The sequence below is a fragment of the Apostichopus japonicus genome, chromosome 13, assembly GCF_037975245.1.
Source record: "Apostichopus japonicus isolate 1M-3 chromosome 13, ASM3797524v1, whole genome shotgun sequence".
NCBI classification, from domain to species: domain Eukaryota; kingdom Metazoa; phylum Echinodermata; class Holothuroidea; order Aspidochirotida; family Stichopodidae; genus Apostichopus; species Apostichopus japonicus.
Genome location: NC_092573.1, coordinates 22,072,877 through 22,096,204, shown reverse-complemented (window position 1 = coordinate 22,096,204; position 23,328 = coordinate 22,072,877). Strand labels below are relative to the sequence as shown.

Below are 23,328 nucleotides of genomic sequence, written 5' to 3'. Positions count from 1 at the left end.
TCTTGCGAATATAAAATGTACTGAAAAGCAAAGGAGAAAAACTCGAGAGAGACAAAGAGAGTGAAATCAATTTCCTGGTTTTATAAGTGCGGTAGGTCGTTTCCTAAAGGTCATTCTTACAAGATAATATATAATAATAGTATAATCAAAATTTGCTACAAATTTCCAAAATAGACGGAAGGTTACATACACTTCAATACAGATTTTTTTTTTTTTTGGCAGTAAAATTGATTTATTCGTATCCAACCATGACAAGAAACAATTAATAATAATGAGATACAAACTGTTTTGCAACTTTGAAACAATGTACAGGAATTTTTGGTTGTATCGCAGCTTGAATCGAAGGTAGGATTTTTCTTGTGGTTGTAATATTCTGCCAGAGGGGAGGGGATTGAGCATCCTGCATAAAGGCCACATTCCCGTAAGAAGTGGTTACCCCCCCCCCCCCCATCCCCGATGTCACGAGAACGCGAGACGGTATGCTCACTAATAATTGTATTTACAGAATGTGATCCCGCTCTACGTAATGCAGATGAACATAATAGACATCTCTTTTGGCGGCATTGGTATCATTTAAGTGAACAGAATACACGGGAATATACTAGTTCTGCGAGAGTCTCAAGGGTCTACGTATAATGGGGAGTTGCGAACTTTGCGTACTTTCCAGTCAATACGGAAAAGGTGATGTTTCGAGTGGATTATACCACTCAAAATGAATTTCCTGTGTAAAGTGTGAGTTAGCAAATTAAGAACTCTTCTCCCAAGCTCACGTTTAGTCGAAGTAAAACGTGACTAATTGAAATATCCTACAAGGTTGCTCTCAAAATATTTGCTAGTAAGTTTTCGCCTTCAACCTTTACAAAATAAAGAAAGTTGATCGGGTCACCGAAAGGAATTAGAGAAACAATATGATCGGTTGCTATGGTAACATTCAACATAAACTCATTAGGTTACCGTCAGTTCTCTTTGCTAATATACAGCTGAACACACCCGAAAAAAAAAGTTAATAAATGCTGAAGTTAAGACACCGATAATATAGAGCCGAGAATAGAAAAAAGTTATATGAATATAACATGTTTGGAATGTTACAGCGTGCGTTTTTTTTACGAGTTGAGTTTATATATTGTCGGTGTGTGAAATATGGCTTAAAATTCGAGCCAATGGTTGCCGTTTTTGTCAAATAGTAATACTACAAATTAAAACGTCTTAGCGTCCGTTTGGTTTTCGTGTCAGATCTACAGAACGCGAGTTGTATCACAATGTTATAGGCACAAATATTAGTATGCTACAAATCAACATGCCTCTAACAATGTTATGTTTCAATATAAATTTATCTGAAATGACATCAACATGTTACAACATAATACCAGCATGTCAAGAATAAAATCAACAGTTTTATGCATTATGAGGTAACGTGTGAAATTGTGAATTTGGTTTGAACATATCAGATTTTATGGGCGGTGCCATTCGATTCAGAAATAATATCAGCATGTTACGAAGGAAACTAAGTATTTTCAAGTTGAAGACAAGCATCGTGAAACAGATGGCGTTGCATACACATCACCATAGTAATAGTAAAATAGTATTGTTGCTCAATGCACTATACTAATATGGGTTATGTTGTAAACTTGAATATTGTAATAGCACTAATATTTACAACACCCGGTTCCATCAAAGGAAATCTGCATTAATTGGGAAAAGTAGCTCAATAGTGGGTTAGCAGGGCTGACGATGGGTGGGGTCGGGGGGGGGGGGCGGATAAAGCTCCGGGGGAGGCTTGGAGAAATAATGGAGAAAGGAATTATGTATTTTCATTTTCTTAACAACCTGTTTGTAAGGAAAATGAATACTTCAAAAAGGAGAGGGGGTGGGTGCGGGCGGTGACACAACTGTGGCCGGGGTACGACCTAGCTCTCGGCGCCCATGTGAGCTGTAAGGCTTGCTCAAGTGTTCAAAATTTTTAAAGTGTTTAAAAAATTCTAACTGGGGATGTACTTCGCTATGGCCCAAACATTCTATAAAGTTAAATCAGTGTCATCCATGCTCAAAACGTCCAACGATAAATTTAATGATGTGCCCCCTCAATAATTTGACCTCACCGAGACATGAAGCTTTATCTTAGACGCCCTGATTGTCAGGAGGAAAAATACCCCTCTAGAAAATTAGTTTTGCAAACCAATAGTTATTTTAATTTCGCTTAAGTTCGCTTCAATATGGGACAATATAATGACCTTTAATATAAATGTTTACATTATAACAAACAAACAAAATCCATATTGCACATTACTTATGGTCCACGTAATTAAGCATGTTTGTCTGTTAGTCAATAAACACATCATACTTAATTAAAATTAATATATGCTTTAAATTATATAAGCAATAAAACATTTTTTGTATTATATGGTGGGTCGATGGGTATAGGTTAATGTCATGTGATCGTGCCATTCGTTAGCTATCGAGCCTTATATTATTTTTTGTTCTTCTTTGTAAGGAAATTTCTGTCTGAGTATGATCGATAACTCATGTTATGAATAATAAGAGAAATATCGATTTCCTGCATGGCTTGCCTACCCGGCCTAGTTTGAATTCAAAACGACATTTAACGAAATATGAAAAATAACCGCGCATGAATTCCCCGCATAAACAGACATGGAAGACAGGACAGACAGACTGACAGATAGACAGACAGACATGATGGAATTGAACGTTGAACGTGCAGAGAAAAATAAAGTTATTTAAACACAATTTCCGAGGAAACGTTGCATTTTATACATGAGGGACAAGAGTCACTGTTATACCTTTATTTTAAAAGAAAATGATAGAATACTTTTTGAGAAAAAGTCGCCCAGGAAAGAACCTGGGCACGAAAACCAAACTACTGAACGACTGATCCGCTTCTAACCCCAGTCCCCTTGCATCGGGACTGTGACTGTGTGATCATCGTCAGGTGTGCATCACCATTGCCCTCGAAATGGAACAGATACTACACATGATCTTAGCCAAAAGGCCGAGAAATTATAGAATCGTTTTTTTCCTAAATGATCTGCGACACATCGCATGCACTAACGCTTGTCCAACTGTCCTGCCAGTAATACACAATTATCAATGCAATTTATTTCTTGAACTCTCTGCAAGAAATAAAATTATGAGTTTATGTTCCCATTTTTTACATCAAATAAAAAACCTTTGGTATGAAGTTGAAAGACTATACGGCGGTACTAAAATTTAATTAGGGCAAATTTTGAGAAACAAAGATCGATTTCCCATTACAGAACTAAAATCGTATATTATGGATAAAAGTATAACTGCAACGTCATCCTTTTAATAATGACGTCATAAGACGTATCAATTTAACGAGGTCACGTGAAAGACGTCAATAGGACACTACTATATTTCTCCATACTGGAAAACTTTAGCAACCTAATTACGTATAGTATTACATTTAGAGAATTTAATTAAATCAGTTGTGTAATTTAACAATGGACCAGATATAATCGACGGTTTTGTACAATCATATATCAGAATTACAAAAGGAATACTTATAGACATAAAATACTTTAAGTTCCTCAATAAATTTTAATGTTTCATGTTACAGTAAATAACATGGTCACGTGATGTATATAAGTAACAAGCAATAAAAAAAAATGCATCCGATGTGTCCTTAATAATTATGTCAAGTAGGTCAATTTAATGGAAATCAAATCTTTTCTTCAAATGTTCGTGCTATACCTGTGATGAAAACATTAATAGCCTATTGTTTTTACGACACTAATACCTTACAATTAATAACAATGAAATAGAGAAAAGTGGTTTCGATAATAGACTAGTTCGTTTAGTGGTTCAGGTATATAAACTGAAACAAAGTGAAAATCATCAAAGTTTTAAAATGAACAGATTAACTCTCTCATGAACATGTTGATAACGTCATGCACGTATGTTGCTAAACCCTTAGGTGGTTGGCAAAGATTTGCCGTACGTGATATTCTACGGCTAGTTTCATCGCTTCGTCACATTTCGCTCGGTAGAGAGTGGAGTTCTTCTCATAATGAAATGTTAACTCCTTTCTTTACTGCCAAGGTCAAATTTAACCATACGGTATATGTACATATGATATGGTCTTGAATGTATTATACAGTGCAATATAAGCGACAAAACTATAATATAATCTGGCGGTTTATCGGTAGAAATCCAACGAGTTATCAGAGGCACTTCGGGGCTGTCAGAATCTTCTTTGTGAAATTTGAAACCCTCTAGAAGTGTGTGCGATCGATGCAATAATCCCTAGGAGGTTGAATGAAGGATTCGATTACTCAATTTATAATCAATTCGATACTAAAATCAATAATCTACGTAAGAAGACTCCTCGAAAAGGGACATTGTAACTAAGTCGGTAAATTTCATCATTAGTATACATACATACCTATATATATATATATATATATATAAATATATATATATCATCTACAAATCTAGTTTTGATGGTTAAAAAATTGTTTTATAATATTCTCTGTAAAGTATTCTGTTAAACCCCCCCCCCCCTACCACCAACAGAACTTTGCATACCATTTGTCCTTGCCAAATGTATAACGTGTTGAAGACAAGTTATTTCACAAAGCAAAACTCTTGTGTTTCCTATACTGACTTGTGTTGTTGTATACCTGACTTATTGGTCTCGCTGTTTGTATGCGTGCGTGCGTGTGTGCGTGCGTGCATAAATACTCAAACGCAACCTGGATTGATGTTTTATTGAGATTTATGTTCTGTTGTCCATCCTTTACATATTAAAGTTCGCCCTATCTCCTTTATCTACATAAATGTCTATTTGCATAATAGAATTGATCTGATTATACCATTTCACTAACTAAGATTCGAGCGCATACTATTATTTTATTAAAAGTTAACGTAACTTGCTAAGAAATAGATCGGGTTAAATTGACCGAAAAAAAGCGTAACATCTATTAGTTCGACCTTTATAAACAAAATTTAGGTCTGTTGTCGGTTATATTTAGCCGATGATAATTAAATATCTTTCATGAAAAGAAACACGTGTACGTCTAGCTGATGAAATAAAATGCAACAGAGATGAAATTAAAACGGTTAATTGAAAATTCCAAGTAAAATCAATTCGAAGAAGAAGGCGTGATACAATGTAGGTCGGTTCAGTACAGACCCTTCTTTGCATGCAAAGGTTCACACAAATTAACGCATAAGTGTCATACAATAAATTCGCGCATGCGCTGTGGAAACAGATATATGTATGGGGTAGTGAAGTGTGCATGCTTATGCAATAAATAGGTCATGGTGGGTTGTATATAATAATGGAATATATAGGCAGTGCACCATAATTAATTGCTTCCATTTACTAACACACTAAACTTGTCACTTTCCAAGGCCGATAGAGCATAGATAGAAGTTTTCAATTGACATGTCCTACCGTCCACCTTATGATGCTAATCGCTTGGGCTATCATAAAACATTAAACTTTTGCCACCATGACCGTTTAGATTTTGAGCTAGAAGAGCTCAAAGTTTATCATAGTGCTCCCTTTCCCATCTGCCAGCTGTCGCTGAGGAATCTTCTTGTTTCACCCAAGATTTTCTAAAATACTTTAAATCACCTTCAATCCTCCAGATTTTTAGACCATCAGTAGTCTCTTTTCATCCTTTAACATCCTTGCATAAAAAAGAATAGTGATGACTCCAAAAAAGATTTTTTCAACCTCTTCAATATCCAAGCATCAAAAGGAATGGTAATGACTCAGAAAATGCCAAACCAATCAACACAGTAGGTCACTTTAGGGCTCTGTTCTGACAATGGTTCACCTCTCCTTTGCCATATAAAAAAAGGAAGATTAAACGAAATGCTAAGAGCTGATATACTTGTTTCAGACTTAGTACCTTTAACAATTCAAAATTTCGATTCTTTAAATAACTCTTTAAATAACTATAATGAAAAAAAAACAATTGCTTGCTTATCGTGAAAAGAGTCACTGTGCCATTTATAGGTATACTATAGGTGACCGATCTGCAAACTATGATCACAATTTCACACAAGTCAAGTTGAAAAACAAAATTCCCATAGGTAGATATGAAATGTACCTAAATAAATATGATGTTATATGTGACCATGCAGCACGTTTTACCCCTACATTGTACCCCTATAGAAGCACCCCCAATTACCCCCAATTAGTCTCGTGTTATAAGCTCGATTACCTGCTACGTGCTATTTTGTCATCAACTTCCTGAGAATGTACATCATTCTAATTAGTTCGAAATGTCTGAAAGTGGAACATTCAATATAAATGTAATAGATATATTTTGTTTTTGATGCAATTTGCCAACCCAGTTGCAAGTTCATTTAGAAGTAGATTTGACGTGTCTACAAATCATATTATCAGATTATAGTGTCATGTTCCTCCAAAAATGATATCTTAATTGGCTCCATCTTTATCTTCCCAGAAAAAGAGTCATTTTATTGCTGAGCTTTATAATTTACCCGAAAGTATATCCTCTTCTAGTCTTTTCTTTTTTCCTCAATCTTCTGTTTTCTTATTTTTATTTTTGTAACTTTATGTATGTTAACTTGTCTTGACTAATTCTTTTGTCTATACTTTTCAACACATATTTGGAGGAAAACGATTCATAAGTATTGCACTTCAGTTTTTTCTCCTATTCCACACATTAGATCTTTGGTAGTTTTCATTGAAATAAATATAATACCATGATTATTTGATTGAATTCTTGTTTAAAATGTACTTATCTTTTGTGTTGGAAATAAACAGTTTCATTGTCATTGTCATTCATTGTTTTCAATAATTATATTATGTCAAAACGAAAAGCAGTTATTACTTTCTTAAATGGATAAATCAAAATACAATGTTTATTTAGGTGACATATATAATATACATCATTGAAGAAAACAAGAAAACAGTCCAAGTCCAAAACAACACCATCAACAACAACAACACCATCATCAACAACACCATCATCATCAACAAGAACAACTAACAACACGTTGATCACGAACATGTTTTGAGCTGACGATATTAAAATGTAATCAAATAAAGCGAGTATATAAACTTTAAAATGTTCAAATATGCTACTGCAGCTTTCTCCGATGCGATGCATTCATACACAAAACACATGTGAACGTTTCTGTCACACCTATACCGTATATAGGCCATACACATTGCCTATGTTTTACAAATCAGTATAATTTCTTACCGACTTCCTCGGTTACAGTTTTATTTATTTTAATCTAACAGAAATGGAACAGTGCAATGCTAAAAAAAAATAAGGAAAATGGTCACGATCACTAACACGATCTATTTTTATTTTTTATTTTAATTTTCTTCTTTTTGTCTACAACGGCATCTCATAGACAATGAGGTCGCTCGTTGGCATGAATATATTTTTTAATACAGATATTGTGTATGTAACTTTATCACTTAGTCACTTTTTGTGTATGTAGACAGAACTTAGACTTTGGTTGTATAATCTCTGAGATTCATACACAATATAATACAGACTTATAATGAACGAAAGTAGTCATTCTTAGTACTTTTTGCATATCCTTCATTGGTTGCCTTTATAACGTTTGGAGAAACAATGTATTGCTCATCGATAGTTTGCAATGAATACAAAACACAGTTTAGAACCAATATGTATTTCTTATGCTTGATCATCTTCGTTAAGTTTTAAGCCATATATTCAGCTCATATACACGTGATTTATAGAACACCTCACAGCACCTTAGAGTGTCCCTCATTTTAATCTTCTTTATTTTTTAGTTCAGCAAGACCGGCTTCGCCTTTCGTCTTGTAGACTTTGTACACCCGAATATATGTTTCATTTTCTTTGAATTGTTTGAACAAAACATCATGTCATCTTTTTTTCATCCTGCCAGTTCTATTGCACCATTATAGCCTTCCTACTACAAATTTTCAATGTCAAAGTTTGCTTTTCTTTTTTTAAAACGCCGAACCTTCGATGCCTGTTTTTTTTATTTTCTTACATTCGATAAAAGGATTGTAGGCAGACGCAACTTAATTGCAGACTTAATTTATTTTTCGTGAGGAAAACTAATATCGGTGAGTGATCAATAATTAGGAGATTGTTTCAAATCAAACAGTCTCAAATCATATAGTAAAAATATCTTGTACTTTTATTTTGACTTCAAATATGATTCATTTGTGTCGATAATATATTTTGGTCGTTCGTCATGTTATATATAGGCGTATGCGAACATCACTAAAGGGTTAATGACTATGTTAAAGTACATGTGACCTATTGATGTGCAGGAATAGTAGTTGGAATAAGAAGAGACTAGCAATTATTACCAAACAGACAAAATGTTCAAGTCATATATCGTAAAAGCTCACGTCGAGCGTGAATACACTTATTGAAATTATAGACCTGAAGGAGCATTTATTTTTCTTACGAACACATATTCTGTATTGACGTGACGTCATAGTGTTGCCAGATGCAAAACACTTATATGTCATCTACATAAGACTCAACTTCTGGGTATTACCCTTAGGAAATTTGGGTACACGTTTCCACACGTTCAATTCATTCTTGACATTTACAAACACTTTATCCAGGTATGCTTACCAAAACAACGTTGCCCAGAGTGATATGTGAGACGTAATTTATTCATGGAGTATGTTGCTAACGTAAAGCTGAATTATAAAGACGAGATTTGGGCAAGTATAGTAGAAAATGGACAAATAAGTCAGAGATAAGTCAAACAGCAATGAACAGCAGTCTTTGCCGTTTCTTTGTGTTTATGTTTCTTATATTGTTCATATTATAAGTGTTTCCTTTTAAGTTGCATTTTGGATGGAATTAGCCACAATACGTTGGTACTGTACCGTACAGTTATACACAAGCGACAAGGTGCCCGAAAACATATTGTTACTTACAGCAACCGAGATTGGAAAGATTTTGTTATAATTTGTTGCATTACCGGCATATCCACCACGCAGTTTGAGTTTGGGTGGTACAATTGCTTTCAGAACTGGTCTGAAATCACCGCTCTGAAGTTATTTTGCGTGAACCCCCCCCCCACCCCCCGCATCCAACCCTGTTTTCGTGGTTAGATATAAAGTTTTACTGATATGATTAAACGCATGCAGAGGCACCTGCTATGCCCATGCAATAGCGAGTAACTGATTGTTTTTACTCTTCATATTTACGGTGTAAGATTGAAAGGAAATGTCACTTATAAGCTACCGTAACAAATAGTAAGTGTTAATAAAAATCATTATATGTACATTACCAAGTCGATAATGTACGGTGCGTTTAACATAACGATTAAATATGGTTCGATGTTCTGATAACGAAGGCTCAAAACATGACGATAATGTTGATTACACAAAACAATGTAGGCCAGGGTATGTTGCAGTTGAGTACAGAGTATATCCCCACCCAAAGCAGTCGAGTTTTAAAAAAAAGTACAACGCATATCTCACCGCGTAATATTTATTGTAGTACACACGTATCGTGTTACGTATGGTACCATCAACCACAGTATGGTAGTTTTAATATACGTAGGCAAAAAACAAAACAATCAAGAACATCTTGAAGCTGATAATCCTGTTTGCACTTTATTTATTGTTACCATTCCTATCCAGGTAAATCGTGGACCTATGAAAATTGGTAGAGGGATTGGAGTGCGTCCTATCCCCTTGTGTATGAGCCAGTATACCGTACAAAATATTGCTCATATAACTTGACTAAAACCGATAAGAAGTTGAATAATGGTTGCGAAAGGCAACCGATTACTTTAAGGTGTAATATTAATGAGTTCCTCGGCTGATTGCTTGCGATTTTAATAACGCGTCTTAGACGTATCGCACACGAACGTCTTTACTGTTGATTATGTATTCAGTCATATAAGTACGTGTTAAGCACCTGCCTTATACTATATTATGTACGTTAATTCGGTTCATTTACTTTCCAAGGCTGTCTCGTTCTCGTTCTTCCTCTCTCTGAATTTCTGCTGTAAGATTAAGCTCGAATGAAGAAATAAATATACATATATTGTACGTTAAATCCCTTGGCAAATGCAGCCCGATCTCTCACCAAAGTGGTGTCACGTTTACCCATTAATAGTTGTCATACAGTATAATCTACATGCATGTATAGTGTACTATGTATATATGTAGACTTAATATCTTCAAAGGATACCGTTGATCGCATTGTTTTGGCCTAGGCTCCAGAAGTGCAACAATCCGTAAAATATTGCCGCATAAAATCTCCATTTATCGTATGCAAGTATACTATTGGAAAATGTCGTTGTCACTCATTGCAGAAGAACTGCATATATATATATATATATATATATATATATATATATATATATATATATATATATATATATATATATATATATATATATATATATACATATACATATATATATATATATATATATATATATATATATATATATATATATATATATATATATATATATATATATATATATATATATATACATAAATACGGATATTTAACATAAATCATAATTCAATGTACTTAATGCATAGTTCCTCATTGTTTAGCCTGTTTTCAGTGATGTATGAGTTACTGGGTACGGTACACTGATCGGAGAGTGTGCCATCAATCGACACACGTTCTTACCGACCAATACTAAATAGAAATTGATACCTTTGTATCTTGTACTATCTGATTACCACAACCAGTTTATAAGGTTCATCAGTATATATTGGGGGAGAAATTCGAGATATCTTCACATTAATGACTGAAATTTAACCAGGACATTGAATAATACGACGACCGACACTGAACTTGTCCTCGCCTGTAAATAAATCCCTATCTGCTTAATACATAACGATGTTATGTTGCTATATCAACAAAATATTCAAGTCATGCACCTGTCTTTTGTTTTCTTTTTTCTTTTTCTTTTCCTATCTCGTATATTTAGTATCTGTAAATGGATACCGACTGGAAACTTTCCGCTCAGCACATCAGTGTTTCCCATTAAATTTTCTGTTTTGACAACTCCCGAAGAAAATCTCTCATATTCTGTCAGTGGCAGTCTGACATTTCACTTTCTTATTTATAGTATACGTCTCCATGTTTATGATAAGTATACGGAGGCGTAAACTGCAGTAAAGGCCAACTATATTCTCTTGAAATATTATGTGCACTGCAGCTGTTTTTCTTTTATGGTGTCCATGTGCACGGCGTTGGTGTTACAGGGGATAATAATTGCAATGATGTTATCACCTCTCCACACGACAACAGATTGTCGGTCACTGACATGTTTTGGAATATAAGGTCCCTGAAATTTATTTTCCAGGTAAATAATTTTCCATCACAAAAGTGCATTATTTTCGTCATCGCTAGCAGATGTATCATTCAAATCATATAGAACAAGCTCAGGGAAACTGTCATCCAAACATTTATGTCAACCGCAACGATTGCTCGTTTCTGAGCATGCGCAGCAGACACCAGGTATGACCCAGTTGGCTTGCCATACGTAAGGGAGGCGCTGGTGTTTACGTAATATAGAAGTAGGTCGTTATGTAGGTGTGGATCGAAGGTACGGTATGTGAATGTTTGGGTTGAAACTTGGGATGTAGAATGGGACCGGATTGGGTTCAAATCACTCGTTCCTCTTGGAGTTGGACCTCTCATATCGCTGATGTAGGAGAGTTTGAAATATCATATCGTAGTACGCCAAACTTGCTAAATATGTTAAGTATATAGTTTTTCCAACCGTTGATATGCACAACTTACTTAAATCGTTTCCGCGTGGCCGATTAGACCTAACGTTAGACGGTGTTGTGTACTACTGTCAATGCACAATAAGGCCGCTGTTCATTTATATTCTTTTTTATCAATAAATAATGTTTCCTTTCTGCTTTTCTACACCTGCATCATCCATTTAAGTATTTTTACGGTACATCCTAAAAATAAAAAAATAATCTAGCAACATAATCTGCCAGAATAGTCAGTATGTGTGATCTGAATTTCCATAACATATATAGTACTTAAGGGCAAATAAAGATTTCAACTAGAGGGCCTGGTGAAGTAATTTTCCCCGGACCTGACCGGGCTCTCGGCGCCACTTATATAGCACACTGTGATGATTTCTGTTCTCAATAACTCATTTTATAAAAGGTTTCGTTACAGCAGGGGGTTTTTTATTTTTTTTTATCCAATAACGATTTCCTGGTTAAAGTTTGCTATGGCCTACATTTTGGCGGTACCAATGGGTTATAAAGCGTTTTCCTTACGGGGCCCAAAAAAGAATAAGAAAAACAAACACAAGAGAAAAAAGGAGGCGTTCGAGAAAGTCAACATTCTACGATATATGATAATCTGAAGTGTCCTCAAACGGACTTCAGAATCTGGCTTCTCTGTCCTCCTCTGAGAGAAATAAAGTCACATGTATAACCATTTTATCGACCGTTTACCGTCAGCATTCATTCAGTCTTCATTACCCCCATCTGTCGCCTTCCTGTTTGTCCTAAATTTTTTCTCAATCCGAGGGTTTTCCGCTTTTAAATTGTATAATGTACTCACGTTACCGAACCCCACAGGGCCGTAACAAACCAAAAAATACACGGTTCCCTTCGTATACTATACAACACTTGAAGAGGGGTTTGAAATGAAGGTTTCATTCCAGGACTATCGGGGACTTGTGTCACATTTCGTTGATCTAGTTCTAGTTTCAAACTTGGATAAACTTCCTGGAAGGAGCACATTTTTCGTGACGAACCAGTAATTATACTTATCACAACTTGTGAGCAACGAGGGAACAATCGTAAAAAAATGGCATCTGAATAAAAGGGGACCGTATTTCCCATTAATATTCTATCAAGTCTAACGTATAATCATCTAACATCAGTCGACCGTGTTTTGATTTTGCCTATTTTATATTATTACTTTGCATGACGTCATAAAGAACACACCGTATATTTTTCCTGTAGTAACAATTCCTTTTGGATGGTCTGCCCAACAATGTCATGTTTAACTTGTCAAGTTTCTTTATATGTGATCAATCGCAGGGGGATAGAAAGGTCGGATTTGCAGAGGGGCTGACTGAGGCATATTGATGATGAGGAGGGGAGGGGGGGGGGGGAGGGAGGAGTGAAGTTAACGCTCTATATGACAATCAAATCTCATAGGACAGCATCTTAAATCTCATCTGCATTAATTAACACAAATTTGACAGATAATGAAAAATAGTCTCTGATATTCAAACTTAGCAAGCATTTTGCTGCCAATGTCCAACAACTATTTCCCCATGCTGACCCATGTGATGTCCGTCCGGGAATTTTGAAAACGTTTTCGCCCGCTTATTATTGTTGGCACTATAGGCATATCTTGCCATAGCCCTTTTTTAAGCATAGGTATCCAATAGTTGATATTATGAGAGATATAAAGTAACCAATGTGACCCCCATTATTATATTATTATTATTATTATTATTGTTATTATTATTATTACTATTATTATTATTATTATTATTATTGTAATTATTATTGTTATTATTATTATTAATATAATTATTATTATTATTATTTTTATTATTATTATTATTATTTTAAATGCATAAGCGAGAGGTAAGGGATAGGCAGAAAGCAAGAAATGTACGGGTGATGGATGGAGTGGTGAATGGTCAGAAATAAAAATCAGTTAATTCTTGAGTTTGAGCGAATTGAATGGACAACCCGACTGTGTATATTGTAAGAAGTGCATGGAGGCAAGTTGCCTTCAGGGACAATAAACAAAACTTTCTTCTGTGAATGAATATGTATACTCAGCTCCTGAAAAGAGCAACTTTATGAGGCTAACAGAACGACTGCGCCTACTGAATCAGAACGGAACATAGATAGTCAAAACACTGGGTTACTTAATTGTATAGGTCACAGTATTATTACCCCGTACCCCGTAGTATAGTTATGTGTGTAACTCTTAATGGGTAAATCTTGCATGGTTGACCTGCCATTATTCATTGTGAATTTAGGATTGACTGCTCTTTTGGTGACCGGGCACGCGAATGAAGTGTTAAATTACACTTCTTTCTATTTATTTGGCTCTTGTCATTGAAACAGATGACCACCAGAAGCCTGAAATTCTAGCTACAAGGGATAGTTTTACTTTCAAATGAAGACAAAGCCTCTGTTTGTTTCAAGATGATGAACTGACTTTCAGTTCAAATCTAGGTTAATTGGAAGAATGAATGAAAAAATGTGATGTCGTCCCCCAAAAGGATAACACAGGAGAAAACCTGCACCCCTCCGCCTCCTCTCGAACGCCTTCTAAAATGTGATTCAATAGTCGCTTGTTTCGAGTGATTTTGTACCGTTATTTTATTCCTTCAAGTTTCTCTCGGCTTTGTTGTAGAACCCGTAACTAAGCAACCATTCGATAAATAACATAAGGTTCAATTACGGTCAGCTCACACTGACTTCGGGTGGTGCTTTTAATATGGAACGCGAAAAGGTGAAAAATATAGGTAACGAAAAGAACAACTTATACGAGCAAAATTATCGGGTAGATCAAAAAACATTGCTAAGATGCAAGTTATGTTAACGCAAAAAGCCTGCTCAAGCTTTGATTAATGCTCTATTTTTGTGAACATTAGTGCCAAACAAACTTCACTGAACGGAAGGCGGATCTGCCCACAGACGCGGAAGGCCTTATAAGCAAAGAAAATAGTTTCATATGCATGTGCTATAGCATTTCCAGATTTTAAATGCTCTGGGAATTTAATTATTAAACTGGGCTACAGGAGTCATTCAATCTCATATTTAGATTATACGGTAACTAAACCATAATTATGCTGATTGATGACACTAATGAGAGAAACGTAAGGAAAAGTGACTTTAAAGGCAGCCGGCTCCGAAAACGTCACGAGCTTGAATTTGTCATACCAATTCAAAAGGAATAATTCGTAAAAACTTCATAATTCCTTGGAGAGATGCACGTTCTAACTGAACGGCGCCGTACAGCTTTGAGATGCATTCAAATGTTCATTTCGTCTGTTTCAAGTGCCTAACACGACACAAACAAAGAACGAATAGGGTAAAGTCTTATAATGACATCACCGTTATTATATTATAACGCAATCTTGATCAAGGCCTTCTTTTTAACGATCCGCTATCAATCCTGTCAAGGGAAATGATTTTGTTAAGGTAACGTCAGCTACAACTTTGTAATAATCGAAAGATGAATTAATGACGAGACCTAGGCAAGGCAAGGCAAGGCAACGCAGAGCTTCTAGTTATTAACAGAACATCATAAATATTCATTAATTTAGTCGTTCATGTCCTGTTTTGCAATCACAAACTGCCAATAATTGCGATATGTATATATATATATATATAGCTTATATAGGATATAAACCTATATATATATGTAGCCTATAGATAGCATTTATATATATAGCCTATATATAGTCTATATATAGGCTATATATAGCATATATATAGCCTATATATAGCCTATATATTATATATGCCTATATATATGCCTATATATATGCCTATATATGCCTATATATATATATATATATATATATATATATATATAGCATAAATTGATACTCTTACTATCTACCTTATGACAGTCGTGTAACCAATATTCAAATTTGGAATTATTCATATAAGCATTTTATTTAGTTCCAAGAAAACCTCATACTAAAAAAGGTTATTTATGTTGTCAAACTTTCTTACGTCACCTAATATAACAATTAATATACGCAAATTGAAGAATATTGGCCTTCATGCTATAATATTACATGAATGTTTAAGTTTAAATAACCTAACTTTCCTTTCAAGAACATACGGAAATTCGTCAAAAAAGGGAGGAAATTGCAGAGAACTGCCCTTGAAAATTATATTACTTTTGTTTACCATTACTACTGCATGCGCTGCCGCATCGCTCAGTAAATTCTTAACATAACGGAGCATGGTAACAACCTTGTGCATTTAGTCGCTTGATTATTTGGCGACAAGTTTACTTATCCTACAAATTATTATAAAAATTACATAACAAACAATTATTGTAATTTTGAGATCAAATACAACTCCTTAATTTTGGTTTCCAAGAACTTAATCATTAAAATAACCGTTTTTTTTCTCGATTCTGACGATATTTGTCGGCCAGACATTTTGTTATTTACTTCGATCCTCCATATTTTCACACCATCTGTACTTTAAATTATGCTCTTTCATATAAAGGCAGAACAAACGATGACAATAACTGATAACATGCTTAGCCTAAACAAGCTTTACCTTTGGTACTTTTACCTCTTTTCTCTGACAATGGTTAACTTTTCGAGCGGATGAACACTACTCTAATTGTGGTGCGGTACCATAAGTTTTCTAAAGTTTTAGTATGATGATGACCATTATTTAACTTTCTAGCACATTTTATGGCCATATCAATGACCTTTATAACCTCTTTATCCAGTCGCTATATATAGGAGATGATATTACCAAAAAACATTACATATGGTGTGAACGTGCAGGGAATGTGATAATAATGTAAAACATACCGTTTTAGAATCCTTTTCTCGCCAATCATTTCTCTGTGTGTTTGTTTTCGCCCAGATAGCTGTCTTCGAATCCAGTTTGTGTCAATTCAAGTTTTAAGAACTAAATTTGCTTAGATGAATCTTATTACAGCATACATGTATAGAATCCGTGTTATGTCAATATCTTCATGTAAGTAACTCGGTAGTTTACAGACCTTAACTCCATATCTGACTGAATCAATAAACGACCCATTATTGAATTCTAATTCTCCATCTCCCCCTGTATTGAATTTATTCGATACCATACCTTGAAGACGAAATCTATGGCAAAAAAATCAAGGTTGTTTCGTTTATGAACCCTTTATACATAAATTGTACAGAAAGTGGAATTTAATAGGGTTAATGTTCGTTCTATAAAAGTGGATGGATGAAAAGAACATAATGTAGAAAAAATAGAGGGAAATAGAGAGTAATGGTTCGACGAACTAAAACGAGGTAACTAGGTATATATGCCCAAGGTAAGAATACTGTAATTATAATGCATAAGAATAACATCAATGCATAGGTCATCAGTCCCTCGGAAGTAGGTTATCATATACGGTAGACCTATAAATATGTACGGCCAGGGATGAATTATTTGCAAATTGTTCACTTAGTAATCAAATGCGTACATATATGCTGATAACTATAACATGCAATCATGCGTTATATATGCTTCCCACATGTGCGCGTGCTTGTCCCACGTTATCAGGGGAAAAATAGTTAAATAGCATTTGAGCTGATATTGATAACAAAGTTTAACTCCTACAACAATATAGTCATTTTGCATTAGTTTGTTATTTAAGTGATAGCCATAATGTATTTATAATATGCTATATGTAGTATAGAACCGACATGAGTATACCACTATATATATATATATATATATATATATATATATATATATATATATATATATATATATATATATATATATATATATATATATATATAGTTGATACTCTATTCCTCGTGTATTCGTCTGTCTCATCAGTGCTATCCATAACTTTATTCTATGAAATCCACTCCATTTTTATTTTTTATTTTTATAAAGCATGTTTGGAAAATGGATACAATAAGCTTATTCGTTATCCTATATTTTTCACGGGCCTTTCTCTACGTGACCCCGGGGCCCGTGGACTACAGTTGCGCGCCCAGTTGCTCTCGTCTATAGCCTGCGTCATGCTTGTACCGTGTTACCAGCACGAGTGCACAACAGTTGTTTCTGAATCTCGAGTGCTGGTTACGATGACGTCATTTTCCCTTTGTATAATATCAGTTGAACAATGGATACTATCATACTACGAACGTAAATGTAACACGTACATACAAGTTACGCTTTGCTTTCTCACTGCAATATTTTACATTAGTCAGGCTGCTTCCTGGTGACGACTTTATATCGATTCCCTGGATTGTAAATGAAGGATATACAGAACGCTAGCAACGTTCCTTGGATAGCTTCTTATTCGTAGATCATAGACTAGTTTTTTTCCTCAGATGTTAATTAAAGGAGATGTTACGACAAGTCTGATGTCATGTGACTTGAAATGACTTGATCCGACCATTAAAATGATTAGTCTTCACGTTAATTTTAGTTATACCGTTCAGATAAGGCGAATGTGAGAAACACGTTGGGCAATAAAGGTATTATACATGCAAGGCGAATATTTACATTAACCACAGGGAAGGAGGGGAGGGGCTTTCCAGGGGTGGAGAGTAACGGGAATAGTTTCTAATGTAAAATCACTGAAACCAGGCTTGACTATTTATAAACGGTCGTCGTTACATCCTTTTGTTAAAAACATGACCCTTTAGACACACAATTAATTATAAATTGGAAAATAGACGTTTGCGAAACATAGTTTCAGTCCCTGTTGCGTTTCATTACCGTAACACAATCATTACTATTTTTATACTTGGATGTTGAAGAGGATGAAAAACAACTGATTGTCTAAAAGTCAGAATTTTTGAGCAGTGATGTTCGATATTTTAGAAATTTGGAGAAGTTTTCCCCAACGAGGGTTGCTGAAATTCCACCACTTCGAGCACAAAATTATAACGTAAATTAACCCCCTCCCTCTTCCCTCCCCCATCACAGATTATGGCTAAACTTTTAGCGCTATTACTTCTTGCGTGATTAACCACTGCGATAAAGTGATTTCATGCCTTTTGTGATACACTGAGAAAGTGTTTACATGCCCTGCGTGATTGACCACAGCGATAAAGTGATACATACAAACAGTGAATGGCTTGATTTGTTTGATTTGTTATTGTACGTACACCCGCTTGCATTCATATTCGCAGCGTACAGTATCCATTGGAAACCAGTGGTTTGTCTTAATTTGCTTTCGTGAAAAGGTACTTTGCCGCTGTTGAAGACGTTATTGCAGCAGCAGTTCTCACATTTTGAAACTAGCAATTTTGTTGCTTTTGTGGAACATATGATTAACCAATGGTGCTCAGCCAGATCCAACTGTCACCTTTTCGTATCGGGCCTAGGTCAGGGAAATCGTTAGGATAGGGTGTGCGTAACCTAATACGAAAAGCAAGGCAATTGTGTAACTAACTTCTTTATGCGATTACTAACGTTAGGCCATACGATCTTTTACTAAGTGACTCTAATTTAAGTTCGGCTAATGGGCTAACCCTATCATATACAGTGACTTTTTGAGTTAGCCTGATGTACTTTGTGTTGCTTCTCTAAGTTTGGGCATGTTCTACCTCTTCAATCATTGTAACTGTCTTTTAGTGTGTCACATTTCTATTGCACTCAATTGTAATTCATAATTCATGTCAATCAACATGCTACCCCAGCACTTCATACTGTATGCAGTAGGCCTTACCCATATATACATTGTATATCTCTTACCATCGTAACTTGACAATAGGCCTAAGTTAGGAAGCATATAACATAAGTGTGCATCAGGTACATCACTTTTATCAGGCAGAAAGGAGTTGCCAATTTTTCTGTAGGTCCTTGCATTGTAAGTGCAAAACAAGTCTTTTTCGTTTTTGGCAGTTTTGGATAGTTTTTGAATTTGGAACAAAATGCCAAGAAAAATTAATTACCAATAAGGGCCTATACTTAAGCACAGCACTTGGTCAAATGGGCCATGGTTGTTTCAAAACCTTCCATCCAAATCCATGAGGGATGTTCCATAAAACTCACAGAGTTAGTATTGTTTACATTTTGTAAGTTACCTTTTGAGTTAAATTAATGTTTTTCTAAATGTTAAAGTTTCTGTCTGCAAAGGGGACCATCCCTGTCTGGTGAGTTGGTCATATAGCATAACAGTTTTTAATTTGTTTGCCTGAAGTTTCATTTTCTTAATGAGAACAAATATTAAATCACTCTGACAAATCCATATAAATTTCCTCCAAATCTAACTAAGCAATCTAGGACAGTGCAAGAATTGAGCTACTGTACTCCTTATAGCTTAGCTAGAAGTTTGTAGTTTAATGTCATCCAGAAAAACATGTCCGAGAAAGGACTGAAGTATAAATGTTCATTATTGCATTTTCATTTTTGCTGACTCAATTATTTCTACTTTATTAATTTTGTCCAAAAAGTGGATCACATAAAATGGCCTGTTATGTCATCATGGCACACTTTTTTTCAAAGGCTTTTTTATATAGTTATCTTGATTAAATATTTGCTTTGTTGTTGGTGCAATGTAAATGCGAGGCTTCATCACAATGCAAATTTGTTTAAAGAATAACTTTTCAACTCATTTGCCATGATGGTGTTATTCACAGTGTTAGTTCCAGGTACAATCTTCCAACTACAACAAATTATGAAAGTACAAATCTTTCCAATAAAAAGACTTTCTAAATTGAAAAGATTACAAATTTGAGTTAAATTGTCGAATTGGAAGCCACCCGAAGTGTAAGTTGTATTTCCATATGCCCGCTACTCCCACATTTGTGGTCGCTTAATGCGTCGTAAAAAGAACTGCTGATTATTTTAATGATTATTATGATTAATTTGCTGTCTTGATGTCATTTTCACTTTCAGTTGCAGAACAGACAATATTTAATATTTTTAAATAGATAACATTGCCCTTTGGAATAGTCCTTGCTTTATTTTTTTCTTAAAAAACTGTCCCTTTGTGTTTTCAATTTTAATTAGACCTATCTCATGTTCAAGGAAAATTTTAATGCATAGATTTTGCAAATGACAATTTATTGTAAAAATCTTTCTTGTTATAGAATTCTTTCCACTCTTTGAGCTGTACGTACAAACCGTACGTACACTTACAGGATTTCTAAGAACTTGCACATGACATTAGTATAAATTTGCTGAATATGCTAATGTAATATGTTAATGATTGCTTCATTTGTACCTGTAATAATTCACTTGGCTGTCTGCTGCCGTTGCATAGATGTTAATTGCATAGATTTTTATTTAAATTAATTAAGTTTTGTCTTTCTGGAGTGATCTTGTGACCAGGAAGTACCATTATTTAAAGTAGTATGATTTCAATCAATACCCGATTTGCTGGGTTTTCTTTGCTGGGTTTCATTGCTGGGTTTCATTGCTGGGTTTCATTGCTGGGTTTCTTTAGGTTGATGTTTTATCTTTACTTTCTTTGTTTATTTTGAGCTTTTTGCTTCATTGCTATCATGGAAGGGGGAGGAATACGTTAGTTGATCAACCAATCAAACGAAAGCCAAAAAAAAAAAAAACACAAATAATTTAATAGTCAGTAGATTTTATCCCTTTTTAAAAATATTTTCTTCCCTCTCTTTTCGATTTTCCGAAAAGAAATCAATGATAAGTTGAAGTATACAAGTGTCTTAAATTTGTAATATTTATGGTTTGATATACTTTTATTATTTCTTTCAATTTTTTTTAATTTTACCAATAATCTTGCCCTGCATGTGTGCAAGATTTAGAAACAAAGCTAGATTGTATTCTCATCTCCCCCATAGAGCACAGTACAGTACATTGATTACATCCCGCATTTGTCAAATATAGAATTTATTGTATCTGAGCATTCTCACCCTTTTAGCTACTAAGGTTATGTGTAGTACCAGTTCTTTTCCGATACACAGTACATCACTCCTCAACCTTTAACCAAGATCATGTCTAATAATTCCCTTTCTGAGAGTCTTATGAGTGTAAACCTCACTTGACGTACAGTAACGGTAACAATGTCGTTAACTCGTGATCATACGGTTACGATCTAAATGGCAGGAGATGGGCTAAGATTGGATCAAGTTTTTTGTATTTCCATGCCAAAACCATGTCTTGGGGTGCTTAAATGTATTCCTAATATATTTAAACTTCTGATAATACCAATGTCTGGCATTGTAGCTGAACAGTGTTGACTTGTAAATATGTATGAGCTAATTACATTTTCTTAAAGCAGGCTTTTAAGATCTGTTTTTGTTTATATTCTTTGTATAGTACCTCATGCTCTGTTAGAATAACTTTTTGTTTAATTTTTGTTTTCTTTATATCTAGGTTGGAAAACAAGATATATTTGACATGGAGACGTTTCAGGTTGACTCATAACATTGTGGATTTGCCATCATTTGTTGTTGTTCATCGGAGATGTAACCCTGAGCCTCCAATTAAAATTGCGAGTAAGTGATCTGGAAATTTTTTCAAATATTTATTTGTCTTTCATAATGGTTGTATTTTGTCTACTTGTTGTATCCTACAGTGTGATCAACATTTTTCCTGAAATATTAAACATTGAGAAAAGTTTTCAAAAGTAATTTTCTGGATGTTTTCACCTTTGAAATTTCCCCCAGTGTTGGAAGAGTGCTTAATTAGACAGCAGGGATCCCCCAACCCAGGTTTGAGATTCAAAAGGGGCTGGGGAGGGGGAGGGGGGTAGATGTTCACAGTTATTGAAATTGTCTGTGAGGTGTCACACCTGTGAATAAATCATTGCTGTGAACATTATTGGCACTGGGGGGGGGGGGGGCGAGGGGAAGCATCGGGATTGCAATATTTAAAGAAGGAATTGAGCAATATTTCACAGTATGGGTCGCTTCTCCCTAATGATCTTTTCACTAAAGAAAAATTAAAGAATGACCATTACATCCACACCAAAGTAAAACTAGTCTATGGGTAATCATACTGTATGTTTACATTTAATGGTATGGGTCCTAGATAATAGCACTATATAGTGACTCTTTGTTTACCCGGTGTCAAAAAAAGTGATATTTGATACTTTCGGTCACACATAACTCAACAGATCAAACATTCTACCCAAGTCGTCATGCGTGCAGCTGGGGTCCTCATTCTGAGCCTTGAGATCACATGGAAATCTTCAACCGCATGTATTTTATGTCCAACGTTAGGGAGGCAAAATATTGCTTAAAACATATCAGATGCAGACAAGTTTCTACATTGTGTACGTTACCCAATGCAGTGTTTACGTTTCTTACGGATACTCAAACATTTAGATGCATCATCTGAAATGATTGAACGGAGAGACCCGTGCCGATATGATTATGAACATTTTTTGTGTTTATCATCTCTACATGTATCAGATTTGCTAATAAATTGTCTACATCCATCCAGGAAATTATGTAAAAAACGGAACATTTGTAGATGTCAGATACTGAACAATGCTGTAGGCAATTTATTTTTGCAGCGAAAATTTTAATGAGAGCACAGAATTGAACTACTTGGATATATGTATATATAGCTGTACCATTTATCAGAAAAAAAAAAAAATAAAATAAACATATAACAACTTTTATAAAGCTTTTGTAGGCTATACTTAACAAGTTTATTATTCATATCCTTTTTTA

At 34.8% G+C, this 23,328-nt stretch overlaps 1 protein-coding gene and 1 pseudogene across 8 annotated transcripts in view; one reads left to right on the top strand and one right to left on the bottom strand.

The window, feature by feature from the left end:
* Window positions 1–23,328, top strand: part of LOC139978326 (sodium/calcium exchanger 3-like) — a 121,296-nt gene that overhangs the window by 10,269 nt on the left and 87,699 nt on the right. For 2 of the 8 annotated variants that reach the window (XM_071988427.1, XM_071988419.1), the window contains exons 1-2: window positions 18,845–19,115; window positions 22,025–22,146. The gene's annotated coding sequence lies outside the window, so the exon portion shown is untranslated. Of the gene's footprint in view, window positions 1–18,805; window positions 19,116–22,024; window positions 22,147–23,328 lie in introns of those variants that run through there. The other 6 variants (XM_071988421.1, XM_071988423.1, XM_071988422.1 and 3 more) reach the window with 6 other exon arrangements.
* Window positions 2,795–3,019, bottom strand: LOC139979269 (U2 spliceosomal RNA; annotated as a pseudogene).